This window comes from Mesoplodon mirus (assembly GCF_964341445.2).
Source record: "Mesoplodon mirus genome assembly, chromosome: 4".
NCBI lineage: Eukaryota > Metazoa > Chordata > Mammalia > Artiodactyla > Ziphiidae > Mesoplodon > Mesoplodon mirus.
The window spans coordinates 81023896-81039026 of record NC_138979.1 but is presented as its reverse complement, the minus strand read 5'-3'; the positions used below and the strand labels follow the sequence as shown (position 1 = coordinate 81039026).

The 15131-nt window shown below is 35.3% G+C and overlaps 1 long non-coding RNA gene across 6 annotated transcripts; it reads left to right on the top strand.

Annotated features, from left to right (window-relative positions):
- Positions 1-1163: 1163 nt before the first annotated feature.
- Positions 1164-14596, top strand: LOC309802380. 6 transcript variants are annotated; one of them, XR_014293784.1, is made up of 7 exons: positions 1164-1503; positions 1871-1905; positions 2029-2066; positions 3798-3866; positions 4425-4510; positions 9394-9463; positions 14231-14596. It is a non-coding gene; the product is annotated as an uncharacterized lncRNA (long non-coding RNA). The 6 variants fall into 6 exon arrangements; XR_014293783.1 differs by lacking the exon at positions 1871-1905; XR_014293785.1 differs by having other exon boundaries at positions 1871-2066.
- Positions 14597-15131: the final 535 nt, after the last annotated feature.

The window sequence follows — 15131 nt, the reverse complement described above, 5'->3', positions numbered from 1 at the left end:
TTGAAGTAGGAAGAAGTAATGAAAACAACAGAAAAAAGGTGAGATTTGCTTAAAAGAAGCGAAGCTTGGAAGCTTGTTTTGCCTGATTCTCTGGCAGAAGGTGGTTGGCAGGTAGACTATGATTGTTCAGGTTCAAACTATCCCTTTAACAAACACTCCCTAAAGGGTGGAATCTGGCCCAACCAGGATTATGAGATACTGATTCATAATGCCGATGGACACCGGACATACTAATAGCCTGCTTCTCATAAACGGGGAACAAGAAGCTTACAATTCCTCAAATAAATGGCATCTCAATTCGGGTATTGGGCTAGGGGGATGCGCTGGTTTAAAAAAACTGGCCCTAACTCTGTGACCCTTAGGGAAGGACTGGTTGTTTAGAAGAAAAATCTTGAGTTCTATAGCTCCTCAGATATGGCTGCTTGCCCAAGGGCTATGAACCTGCATCTTGTTTGCTCGTCATCCTGTCAATCATTTTCCTTTTTTTAAAAAAAAGAAGACAAAAATCTGAAGTCGAAAACACCGAATTCCAAGCTTTTTCCAGGGGCGAAGCCCTTATCTCTAGGGCACTGTACTAATAATACTGGCCCGGCCTACCCCGCTCCAGGAACCCCCTCTAACCTTCCCCGAGGGGTCCGCACTGCGAGGCGCAAAGCAACAGCCCAGCGCCAAACCCAAAGGTTCCATCACCAGCCAATCGCCAGCTGGGATCCCTCAAGAAAACCAGAAACACCTACGGAAGGTGAATGGCATTAAGACCAACCTATCCGCGGGGACGTAGCTGAAGGGGTGGGGTCAGAACTAGCCAATAGTATTGAAGTGGTTGTTGTTAGGCGGGAGGAAGACGCCTGCGAGCGTGCGTGGGGCCGCTCCCGGGAAAGGGTGGAAGGAAGCTCGCAGAACCAATGGCCGCGGCGGGCGGGCGGTAGTGCGCATGCGTACTGCGACCTGGGGCTGCGGGCGGGAGGCGGGGAGGGTGGGGGAGGGGAGCGGGCAGGAACTCGGCGGAGGCTGCTGCCGTCGCAGCAGCCGCCGCCGCAGCAAAGAGGCCATGTTGTGTGGTGTGTGGGGCGGGGGGGGGAGGGCCGGGGGGGGAGGAGGAGGAGGGAGTAAAGCCGAGAGAGGAGACGGGAGAGAGACACCACACACACACGGCACAAGATGGCCGGAGAGGCAGCAGCACCCCGAGCTGTCAGGCGTTCCGCCGCGGCCGCGGGGCCCGCCGGCTGGCGGGGACTTGCGCCCGGTCGGCCCGCAGGCCCGCGGGAGCGAAGCGGCCGCGGCTGGGGCGAGGCGGGCCGCGCGCCGGGGTCGGAGCCCGCGGCAGAGGCGCCCGGGACGGCCGGGCCCGCGACGCGGAAAGCGCCGCTGCGGCAGCGGCCGCGGAGGCTCCCCGGGGCCCGGGCGGCTCGACCCGGTACGGGCGGGAGGCTCGGGCGGGCGGCCCGGCGCGGGACTCGGGTGCGGGCGACCAGGAGGTGCCGACCGCGGAGCTCGGACCTGGTGAGTGGCTCCCCGGCTCCTTTTATTGTCCTTTGTCCTTGGGAGGAAAAGCAAAATGTCCTTGAGCGTGCGAACAGGAGGGGGTGGCGGGCCGGGCCTCGCCGGCCGGCTCTCCCCTAGCAGCCCCATAGGCGCCGCACTCTGGCTCTCCGGGCGGGAAGCGCCGCGGGGCCCGGGGCTGGGGGCGCGGGGGCCCCGCTGAAGACCGGGCGGGGGGTGGCCTCGTTGCCGAGACCGGCCCCACCGGGAAAGGGGCGGCGGCGGTGACCGCGGGCGGGAGCCTGAAGGGGACTGCGCGAGGAGAGCCCCTTTCTGTCCTGGTGAGTTATTTTGATATTTAGGGTAAAAAAAAAAAAATCCTTTTCAGGTTCTCCGACGGGGGAGCTTTTTAACCCCTTTCCGGTGAGGTGGGAACTCATCTTCGTTTTCGAATTTAAAAGAACAATGGAACCCTGACTACGTTTCAACAAAAATAAAACTTGTTTTTTTTTTTCTTTTGGGTGTTGGCTTTTAACTCTTTCAAAGCCGATTTTGAGAACGGCTGCAGTGTTGCAGATGAGAAGGTACTTGCTGCTTGTTCAAACCTTTATTGACGTTAAGGTTGTCTTTTAAAAATGCAAGTTGGAGGAGTGCTTCTGGTATTTCAAAAATTACGAAGACAAGTTTACTATGTCGTCAAGGCTGTTTAATGGAAATAGATTTTAATTACGGTGCTAGACGATGACGTTTGATTAAGGTAGTTTATTTTACTGAGTAATTACGCCAAGATTATTTGACATTCTGATGTTTGAACAATGATTAGATCTACTGTTGGTTACTTTTAAAAAGGTCATAAGGAGCCGTTATCTGTAACTTACCACACCTGAATGTTAGACCGTACTTGGGTTAGTTCCTAGACTTTTAAAAGTTTAAGTTCATCATTTGATGATTTTAAAAAATAATGTGTATTATCACAAGCCATGGTCGACAGAACTTTTACAAAGGAATATTCTGACACCAAATCTCTTTGTGAAGTTACTTTCTCGTAGTGTAAATATTAAAGTAGGACTGCTCGGTAATGGGCGATGAAGAGGAGCCATATTTGTTGCATTTGTTGCATGCATAAAAATCCAGATATGCTCAAAACGAAACAGTATTTTAATAGTGTATTTTGGTTTTTAAAAAACTTGCAGAGTCCTCTGTATAGTCTAGGAATTTAAAAAATTGTCTGAGAGGGAATTTGAGTTTAGTGATTTGAAGAACATATCACAAATGCACAAACCTTTGTGTATTTTAGAATATATTTGTCTTCATCCTGCGGTAGCTCTGGTGTTGTAGAGGTGCAGATTTACGTAAAAATAGAGTTGGGCAGATTTACGTAGTGCTTATAAAATCAAAGATACTGGTGTAATGGACTGTGTTTTTGAGGGTATTTTTGTCAGTGACATTGTTTTATTTTCCTAATAGCATTCATATAGTGCTACACGTTACATCAGTTGCGCATATCTTGATTTTAGAGACTCTGTTGTTTAAGTAACAATTTTGGTTTTTCAAATCAACATTTCTGAAATTTTTGAACACTGCAAGTCGTTTGAAATTAATATTCTGAATCTAGTTTTTTTGAATAGCGAAAGGCAGAATAATTGCTAGCAGTTTAACCTCATAACATCTTTTTACATGAGAAATGGGGGAAGGGAGAGACTGAAAATGTTCTAGACCCCAGTTTGAAATTGAATAAAGGTCATAGATACTACATGTTTTAGATTTGCTTTAAAGACAAAGCTAATATCCCACTTGGTGAGATCAAATAACTTGTGGTTTAAAAATTTAAAGTAACCAGTGGCCATTTTAACTTCACTAATTTCTCCTGGAGGAGTTAATTTTTAATTGCTCATAATTGTAAAAGGTATTTCTAGACGGTAAAGAAAATTTTAAGTTGATTTCAGTCTTTAAAAATGGTAAACTTTTCCTTTGTTTTCGTGTATTGCTTGCCATCAAAAGAAGAATAAAAATGAAAACAAGGTCATAATCTTAAATCTGTCCAAAAATGTGAATTTTTTGTTGTTAATCTCAATGCCTTAATCTCTAGTGTTTGTCCATACAACCAAAAGATGAGGAAAATAAAGACTGATAGGTATTAAGATAAATAACTGCAACCTTAAAATGTATAGGTAGTGTGTCGAGCCATTTCTTGAATTTGTCCAGTGATCGTCGTCTCTGGAATATTTTCTCATTGTTTCATTACACTGAAACTTTGGCCAAGAAGTGTTTAAAAATCAAAACATTGATAATCATCTTCCTTTTTTTTTTTAAAGGTAACTTACAAGATTAAAATTATATTTGGTTGATGATGGTTCTGAACAAATACAGCTCTTTTATTTGAGGTAAGAGTAAATTTTTATTACTTTGACATAAAAGTAAACTTACTAGGTTTTTATTTTCTTTGATAATATATATTTTTAGTGAATAGTGATTATGAGTATGAGTAAATATCTGAAATAATTTTGCAAGATCTTTAAACCTTTTCATTGTATGAAAAGTGTATCTGCATAGCCATTGTAACTTAATGTGCCTTTTGAATAGTTTAAAATACTGAAGGTCCTTTAAGCCTTTGTTTAGTTTTGGGAACAAGAAAAGACTGATTATACTTTGAGGAAAACCATAAACCTAAGATATGCTTTTCCTTTTTTGCTATCTAATATACTGTGCGAACAATTTAAATCTTTTAAATATTTAAAGAAATAAATTTTTTGGGAAATTTAAGCTAGTTACTATTCATACTAATGGATTTTAGGAAAGAATGCTTTAAAAATCGGGTTTTGTGAGCATAGATTTTATTTTTTCTTCTTTGTAATAAAAAGTTTTAAAACACATATTAGTATTTGGCTATTGGTGGTTCCATCAATAAATTGTTTAGAATATTGTTTTTTTTCCCCAAAAAGGTATGCCATTTTGAAGACTGAGACCGTGGAATTTTATCCTTGAGGATAAATGAAATCTTTGCGATAGTCTGTATTTTATATAGCAAGTAAGTAAATGTTTTTATCCAACATCTGAAATCTAATAGCTACCAACAGGAGAATATCACTAAAGTTTGTCAGTGCGACATAAACTGTAGACCTTATCTCGAAAAAGGGATCAGAAAAAGCCCATCAAATTCTTTTCCTTACATCAAAGCAGTTTTGTGTTAATGTTAAAATAGTTGATACATGTAATTTACATCAGCAGTGAGACATTCAGTATTTTTCAATTAAATGGTGCTTTAGAATTATGGTTAAATCAGTAGTTGAGTCATCAGAATTACGTATCTTTACAATCTGAAATGTACATTCTTTAGCCATTTTTTTGGTGATGCAGATTATGTTTTAGAAATGGCCTAAAATTTTGTATTTGCAGATCTTATGATTTATCTTAAAAGAACTATATTTCAAAAACTTAATAGACCCTTTCATATTCTAGTTATTATGTAATGGGTTTAAAATACTCATTTTACCTGTTTTTATGAGTCTTTTTTCCAAACAGGTGCAAAAGTAAGTTATCTTACAGGAAACTAGAATGTGACTAAAGAGATCTCTAATCTATAGCTTAGTCTTTTTAAAGCATAAAAGGAAGAAATAATTTCAACATGTGTATGGTATTTTGACATCTTAAAATTAGGTACATGAATGAAAAAAATCTGTACAGAATTTTCAAGAATTACTTCTTAAGTTAACACTGAAAAGGGGAAGTTACCGTCAAGTAGTATATATTAGGAAGGGATTTATCAGAGGAAATATATAATGAGATACCTTGGGAAGTTTTAAGAATAGCCAAATAACCAATTAATTAATGTAAGGGCAGGTTTACCTTTGTCCTTGTAATTTTTGTGGAAAATTCATCGTTGGTGTTGGCTTATTCTGTTGATTCAAATAGGTGATAAAGGTAATACTTTTATTGCTTTTGCTTTAGCTTAATTTTTGCTTTTCAGCCGTTTTGCAGTTTGATCAGATTTGTGTTTATTATAGTGTACAAAAGAAAACCAAATGTTAGACCTTTAACAATAATGTTTTAAAGATGTAACATATATAAAAAAGTTAAGACGTCTTTCATCCCAAGGTCGTTTATCATAAATGCCAAGGTTAGGGTTTCCTCTTTGTAAATGATAGGATATTAGGTTGGCATTCAGATGTGGTTGGACACTTACAAAAATTGAGAATTGGGCCTCGTAAGCCACAAATGTATGTGAAGTTTAACCTAAGTTTAAGTATAAATTGGTAGTAATTTATAATGGCCTACCAAAGGCGTAATTTGAACCCATAGAATAAAAAATGAATGGTTAAAGAAGATTAGAAATGTTAAATGAAAATTTTTATCTTTTTTAGTCAAGTATTAATAATTATAAAAATAACTTAAGTCTTGTAGTAACTCCTAAGTTAATGTAATGGAGTATAGTTTTCCCTTTATCACCAACAAGATAAAGGATTATAATAAGTCACATTTTAAAAAGACCTACATGTACTTCGACCTTCATGATAATATTTAGAATCAGTGTTTTGAAATCTGCTGAGCCAAGCCTGTAAAATTGGCAATATTTTTGGTGGACAGAAATAATGGACACATGGGGGCAAATATAACTGAAGATACTGTTGTTTTTAATTACTGTATTTCATAAATACATTGTTAGTTTACTATTTTCTGCTTAAGAACTGAAGTGATAAATATTTAAATATTTGTTTTTATTTTAGCATTTTGAATTCTTGAATCATAAAAGTCACCTGATGAAGTTGGTGATTGGCTTGCATTGCGTTTGTTATTATTGGTAATAACTGTTTAAAAAATTCCCTGGAGTTCCACAGAAATGAAAGAAGCCATGCCCTATAGTTAACAAAAGGTTTTCATGAACTACAACATAATAGAGGTTGTATTATGTGGAATAGGTAATTTTGAATAAAAATTTTCTTTCAAGTTTCGTTTACTGTTCACAGTTTCTTGATTATTTAAAAATTTGGACTGCGGACAACCAATTATTTTACCTTTTCTCCTCTGATTTTCTTTGTTGAGAGGCATAAGGGGAGAAATGTTAATTTGAGGACATCTCCATCTTTTGCATTAATGAGAGGTGTGTGATAGAGTGGAAAATATAACTGTGATTCAGCAGTCAGGAGACCCAGCTTCTAATGTAAATTAGCCCTGTAATCTGGACGTTTTATTCACTGTGGACCTTAGTCTCCTAATTTGTATAAAGTATTTGGAGTTTCCAATCTCTTAAGATACATTTTTGCTCCTGAATTGTGTGGTAAAAATAGAGTGTCTAGTTCTCTTAAACTGGAAAGTAGTTTTTGTAATTTTTGCATTGCAAATCATGGATGTTATTTCTTTGTTAAAGTTATTTGAATAAGATGAAACCTGGGCGATAGTGTACCTGACTTTCCTAATTTTAGGTGTTCTAAAATATTAATAAATAGTATAAATGCAGGCATAATGGAAAGTTGATCTTAAGCAGTTAAGGTGTGAAATTGTCTTTAAAAAATAAAGATTTAGAATGCTGCAATGAAAGCATTGTTTCGAATTTTTTCCTAATAATTATTTTATTAAATAATTTAAAGATTAGTGTATTTAACGTAACATTTGCACCTGACCATTGTGATTATAAATGATGATTTATAGCTTACGTGCTTGACATAAGCTATATAATTTCCCTTAAGAAATCTATATTTCAAAGATAAATATCCTCATCTTACAAACTACCTTTCCCTTCCAGATTGAGTGGGTCAGTACAAACTTTTAATTTTCAAATTGACTTATTTCTGAATATAATTAACATTTACAACTTAAATTCAGGGATATTCTGAACTTTATAAGTAAAAACTATGTGCTTTGATTGTTTACATAACTCTCAAGTAACATGTTTCCTACAACGATTTGATTTATGTATTTTGTAAAGCTAGATAATCCAGTGTTTTAGAGAACAATCTTTGTTTTTTGAAACTATACCACTTATTTGAAATTGAATATTTCCCAAACAGGCAGTTATATTCTAATGTGTGTATTACATAGTAGTCAAAATCATTTTAATTTAGGTTATCAAGCTAAATTATTTTTGCTTAACTTCAATGGTTTATGAGTTGTGACAGTTTTCTTATGACTTAATGATTTTATCACTAGTACCTTATTTTTGTGGATGGTTTCTTATATTTCACAGTGCCCTCGGGTTTTATTCTTAATTAAAATGTAAAAATTGTTTTAAGGACTTTAAAAGGTGACAAAACCAAATCTTAAGAAAAACACAAATGAGCTAGTAATGATAATATTAAGGCTTGACTAAAGCTGTCTTTGCCTTTTATTATAAAATGACCAGCAACCAAAGTTGTTATTTATATTATACCTATAATTTCATACTAAATGAGGATCCTCGATACTGCAAAATATTAAAGATAGATAGGAGTATGAGCAAAACTATCAACTTTCGTAATCTGCTTAAGGTGAAATTGGCTTACCCCCCCTTTAAAGGAAGGCAGAGTACTACTTTGTCAATTTTGGGGAAGGAGATTGAGTGGTAGATTACATTGGTGTCAGTAATTTTTGTGGTGGTGCAAAGTGTGATCCAAGTCCTCCTCTGGTTTCGATGCAGTGAGCACCCCGAGCCACATACTTGTACTGGTAGGTAGCCTTTTTATAAGCATGTTGTCAGACTAAGTTGTGATGGGTTTCCCTCAGACATTTCTTTCGTGGGTATTCCTTAAGTCATTTCTGCCCTTCTCTTAGGGGTTAAATCAATTTTACTTGATTGATTTAGGTTTTGTCATTGTTCAGTGTAACTGTCTTTATAAGATCAGATTAAATTTGGAAGCTTAATAATAATGCTGTTTCTTGTAAATTGCTTTGTTTTATCAACTTGTTGGGAGGATATTTTAGCACCTTGCTCTTAAAAGAAATCTTGAAGCAGATCTTAACTATTTCTTGGTTATGACTAGTCAAAACAATTAAAGGGATTTAGATTTGGTAAGATAATCAGGAACTTGCTTTATAATTTGAAAAATTGGAAACCTTGGTCATGGAAAAAGCATTTAGGTAGTTTAGTTTTAGCTTAGATCCTAAACTTCTTTTGCTTTTTAAAAATCCTTAAATTGGTACACTTTAATATTGAACTTTTGAACAAAGCTTTTTGGGTAGTTCTACCTATTATTGTGATTATTATAATCATACTTTGGCACAGGAGTGACTGGAAAAAAGTATATGCCTGTATTCTCAATTTATTTGAGATACAGGAAACATCTTCCATGTTTATGAGGTATTTCAGTCTAACCAGTGAAAAGTAATGGTTATCAGTAACCAGATAAAAAGTAGTTTTTATCATGCACATATTTTAGAAAGGGTTAGTGTTGTGTAGGTCAATATAATTAGTAGAGAAAATTTGAAATTATGCTTAAGGTTTCTATCCTAGAAGAGAGTTGATTAAAGTACATGATATTATGAAATAATGTAGTAATATTGAAGAGTGAGAAACATGGCCTTGCCAGGTTGGTGATGGAAGCTTTCCTTTAGAAGTCTGGAAAGCAGATTCGTTGAAGGACCAGAAGATAAAATAATTCTGTACTGTTAAGGAAGGAGTGATGTTGGCTCTGTTAAACAGCTATTTTGCAACCATGACTACCTGTTAGGGAGCCCAGATTTTTACCTAGGAAGTTCTTGGGGCCTGAGACGTGACGTGTTTTTATAGTAACTTTATTCTACAGGTGAGCCCTGTGAATGAACAGCCAAACTTAAGATCCTCTGGATCAGAACTTTTGATTTTCTGCTTGGATTGTATTTATAAATACATGTATGTCTCGGTCTTCTGGCTAGTGATACTGATAAGATGTTGAAGTTTCCAAATAAATCTGTTTTTGTCTTTTTCTGTACATACAATTATATTCTTTTTGATTTCTACAGAAATGTGAATCCTGAGGCTGAATTATCTAAGGGGCCAGTACAACGAAATAGATGTTGGTGGAAGAATTTAGTAAGTTTTTCTCAATTTACATGTTTAATTTGTTTTTTAATTTTAAATATGACTTTGGAAATTTTGAGTAACTGAGTCAGAGTCTGTAAAAATATAGAGGGATTTAGTGAGGCTCAAAGCAGTACAAAAATAAATCAACATGGTTAGATGTATGTGAAGTTTATTATTAAAATCTTGTGCGTTAATTTACTCCAACCTTATATTATTTTCTACTTTTTTTTTACTTAAGGTCAGGCAAAGTTAAAATGGAAAAAAAACCACATTTGAACATGCTTTTAATACTGCACCCTAGGACTTCCTGGTGGTCCAGCGGTCAAGACTCCATGCTTCCACTGCAGGGAGCGTGGGTTCGATCCCTGGTAGGGGAAAACTAAGATCGCGCATGCGCTGTGCGGCCAAAAAACCCACAAAACCCTGCATCCTAGATCTGGGTGTTGGTAAACTCCCCCCTCTTTTTATAAGTAAAATTTTATTGGAACACAACAGCTGTGCGCTTTCATTTACATATTATCTGTGTTTGCTTTCCAACTACAGCTACAGAGTTGAGAGTAGCTGTAGCTAATGGCCACAAACCCTATGAAATACTTAGTATTTTTTCCTGTTAGGCAACCTTGCCTACTCTTTCCCTGGATCCTTCCTTTTTGTCAACTTCACATGTGTAAAACTCAGAAGCCCTTAGGTTCTCTTGGTAATAGAGCGTACTTTTTAATGGATTTCATTGTTAGTAATTCAAATAAATGAAGTAATTATGAGCTTTCCTTAAACTTGAAAGCCCAACAAAAAGTGTTTTTTCACACTGGGGTTTTGCCTTGATATTAGAAGGTTTGGTTACTACTACTACCGTGGAATTTCTAATTCCCCATCTGAAAAATAGTGGGAAAAGAGTTAGTGGTAAGATGTAGAAATGAATTTGAATGAATTCTCAAAAGGATTTATTATTGACAAAACTTTTTAGGTATGATAATTATTTAGTAGTTGTTTCATAAAAGTAATTTTTTGAATCACATTCGGGAATCGATTCTAGGTGATAATCTTTGCTTATAATTACTACTTGAACTTCTATTGTATAAATGGCTACCAGGGCCTGTAAAATAGTGAATTTTTTTTTTTTTTTTTTCGATGGGGGATGGTGAGAGCAGAGATGAAAACTTTACTAATGTAGTGTAATTTATTGACTTCATGCCTTATATTTTAAAATGATTGCCTGGCACATAGTGGATGCTCAATAAATACTAGTTCATTTATTGTATATACTTGCTATTAAACATTATCAACTAGTGTTTTGGGTCTAATCTAGTAAAAAGTGAAATTCATTATTTATAATGCTTTAAATACTAATTTTTAGGTACGCTTGAATGCCAAAACTTGACTCAGTAAAATCTTTAAAGTTACAAGAGACCACAACTTTCAATCTTTCATGGACATGTAGTCAGGTTTTAAACTAAATGGGATAATGGGGAAGATTGGATTTGATTGTAAAAACCTTAAGTAAGATGACTCTTTCTTAGTCAGCAAAGTTGAACAACATAGTGTAACAATGTTGTGAACAACAGCTGGCTGGGTTTTTTGTAGTTAGTTTTTTATGCCTACTTTATTTAGGACCCAGACTTGTTAATAAGTTTTAATCCTGTTGAGGAGTCAAGCTTTTTTGGTAATAAGACAAAACATGTGAATTCACTATTAAATGTTTTCAGATTTAAAGACAATACGAAGAAGATTGAACTTATGTCATAAGTACCAAGAAGCTTAATTACATGATGGGATTGGTCATCATGTAAGCATCAATTTCTGCTTCTTATTGTAATTTTGTACCCATTTGTCCCACTGGTTTTACAGTAACAAATTGTATTTATTAGAGCCACTTGTTTAAAAAATTAAGAATCATTAATCTTTTTCCTTGTACTCTTTCCCTGTCCCAAACACTTTTTGTTGCTGTTAAAATGGGGGTTTGCTGGGAAGTAGAGTTAAGGAAATTGAACCCCTCTTAAACACATCCAGTAATGAATCACTTGCTTGCATTTCAAATAACAACTTATTTTACAATATCCCAGTGTTTTTTTGAACAAATTTACTGAATTAGAATTTAAGATCTCCTTGCTCAATTGTATGTTTTTAATTTCTGGATGTATAGTATTTGGGGATTTTAAGCAGTAGCAGGTACTTATTACTTTCTTACCATGGAAGTCTTTTCTTCCTGGAAATTATCTTAGAACAACCAATTTGTTCTTAAAAAAAGGAGGTATAAAATAGTGAACATCATAGTGGAAAAATTCTCCTAACTTTTCATAGTATTAGCTTGAAGCTTGTATGTTTGATGATGGAATTCTAGATCAAACCATCATCTCTGCAGTGTTTCCAGTAATTCAAAAATCTGGAAAGATGTGGAGTAGTAGGGCTTAGATACTGAACCCTACTCAGTTTTCTGTACTGATCTTATTTTAATGCAAAATCAAATTCTCTTTAAAGCAGAAACTGTTTTGTCTTTTACAAGTTGACCCCATGATCCTATAGAGTTTTCAGAGATACCATGGCCATTGGAATATAAATTATTTTGATTCATTAAAGTTAGTTTGTAGGTCCTCAGGTACTTTGGTTACTGTGGTATATTGGAGGTCTGTTTATTGAGGTCTTTCTATATGCCAGGTAATGTAAAAGCTATAAATGTACTAACTCATTTAATCCTCACTACTACTGCCACGTAAGGTAGGTACTACTGTTACTTCTGTTTTACAGATGAAGAACTGGATTTTGTTACCCAGAAAATTTCCAGGCTCAAAGAACTCATGCCTGCTTTCTTTTTCACTTTTTAACTTTGCTTATTTGCAAGTTTAATTTTTGCAAGAAATTGGAATTCCATGAAAATAAATGGATTTATTCCTAAATCCTTTAATGTTGTTTAGGTGCTTTGATATTTGACTGAGTACTTTTGCTTATTAACAGAATTCTCACTTCTGGATTTTCATTGGCTTTATACGAGTGCAGATTGATCATGGCTTTCTTGTAGCATTCTTTTTCTTCTCCTCCCCCTGCCTTTTTTTTTTTTTACTATGTTAAATATATGACAGTATATGTGATAGCACGACCAATGTGCTAGTATTTTTAAATCTCTATTTTTGCCACACAAGCTGGTGCATTTTATTAATTAGTTTTGATATGGTTTTAATACCATTGGGCTTTCTTTTGAAATTTTTTTTAAAAATGTGGTTTTAAAAAGAAATTTCTTATAGTGTCTGCGATGAGGTTTTTACCTCTTACCTTGTGGCAGAAGAATATAAAGCACGGAGTTTATCACTTAATGTACTAGATTGAATAAATTGCACCTATAGCCGTTGAAATGACTGTAGCTTGATTATGAATGCATTAATATCACCGTTCATCATAGTAGTATTTACATTCCCAACTTCATTGACAACTTGATCCTGCATTGTAACAGTAGAGATTGGGGAGAAATTGGTTTATAATTAACTCTGCAAGAGGAATGATGGTATTTTTATTTTTATACTTTAATATAGAAATATGTCCCTTAATTGTAAGGAATGAACAAGTGGAAGATATTTTACTGATATGGGGAATAAATGAGTTATTTTTAGTTCTCCTTTTAGGCTGGAGAGAAATCGGCAAAAAATGTTTTGGGAGAAATAGCTTTCGTTTGATGTTTATTACTGATGTTGTGATGCTCATTTTCAGTATTTTTTTTAATGAGTGGTGGTGTCTCTTGGTTAATCAAATGGTTTATTAAGTGGATTTTTGCATTGTATATAATAGGCAAATCCTCATTGTAGTTTCGGAATCAAGGTACTATCTAATGAGCAAAAAATGCCCTTATATTTAATAATCTCCTAGTCAGTCACTCAGACTTTATTACTATAAATTTAGTTGGAGAGCTGCAAAATTTATAAAGAAGACCAGGGTTAAAACTTATTTTTCTAATTATGTTTTATCATGATGAATCAGGACCATTTATTTAATGGTAAAATATCCTGGCTTCCCTTAATCTCCTTACTTCAAAATTATTTAAGCAATGAATTTTTTTTTTAAAAAATGAGGAACGTTTGATGTTTTTGCAATGAGAATATTTTATTTGTATTGAATTTGAAATCTGATAGCATTTTATGGCAAATATCAAATAAGGCAGGGAGATATTTTGCATTTCTGATCATTTTGTTTTCTAGTGGCTACCTATTTCCTGCATTCTCATATATGTAGCTAAAGATGGTGACATCTATATTGGCCATTTGTGTTATCTATGCAAAATTAATTAAGATCTGTTGGACTGGAAAACTGCTGTGATCCACTGCTTCGGGTTTTTTTTAATCCTTTAAGATTCTTTTCCATATTTAGTTTTATTTGAAGAAGCTTGGAAAGTTTTCTGCATTGAGATTTAGAATCCATAGTGTTGCTGTAATTTAGCTTTCCAGAATTTTTGAATTTGAATTTTTGTTTTCACTTCTCATGTAGACAGTATAACAACATTACATTTAACTATTAAAAATTTGACTCTTCACTGCCACATTTTTATGGTTACTGTGTATCTGTGACAGTAAAAGAACTTCGTTACTGGTGTGCAGTTTTGCCATGATTCTCTTATTGAGAAGTTGTATGTGCCGCACATACAACTTTAATACAGTTTTATAGTTTAAAGCTGTTATAAAATTATTAAAGCTTTGTGTATGGTAAGAGTATCTTCAAGGTGGGTGGATGTTCTCTGAAGGAATAAGATTATTGATATTCCAACAGCATTTTTTTTCTTTTAATGTTTTCATCAAGCACCCAGTCAGCTTGAAGTGTCTCAAATGGACCCTACCACTGAGAAATCAAGATGGCAGTCCACTATGGGGAATTGAGAAAAATGGATTAATACAAGAGTGCTGTGATAATATACAACCAAGACAGGGTTCTTTTAACATGGATTTCATGAAATGAATGAAGATATAGGTTTCTTACCCAGCACAAATGGACAGTGAATTTGACTTTCTAGAGACTTTGTATCATTAAGAACATTTTGACATTTGGAGAAGAAAGATGGCACATTAACAGATGATAGTTTGTATGCCTGGAATTTTTTGCAGTTTGATTTGTATGAGTATGATCTTGTGGAATGTTAACTTTAATAAAATTTCTAACACTTTAAAATTTCTCAGTTTGGGCTTTTTTTTTTAAGCTGAAGCTTCATTAAATACTCGGTGTCGCCTTAAATAACACTTTGACCTTTACAGTTGCCCAGCAGTAAAGTGTACTGAATAAAGCTGGTAAAATGGAAATGGTGTACTGGAAAATGTTTTACTTGGTTAATATTTGTCTTTTTACAAAGTTGTGGAAATTTATTTGTGCTTTAAAAGATGGTTGTCCAGTTAAAATGCTATTTTATGCTTTCTTGAAACATCTTACAAAATAGGTTAACCAGTGGGTAATAATAGAATGTTTAATTTGCTGTGAGATTTTAATGAACTTTTAAAACAAAATGCCTTTTGCCTCAAAATTCAGCATGAGTGATACAGTATTATTCTGACTTATTTTGTTTTGATGGAAAAGGTCCCTTTAACCTATGCTTATTAAATATTATAAATAAAACATCTTGCAGAATATCTGAACACTTAAACTGAATCCTCCTATTGTCTTAATAGTTAATATTAGGTGAAGAGGTGTTGGATTTATAAGGGAAGGTAGG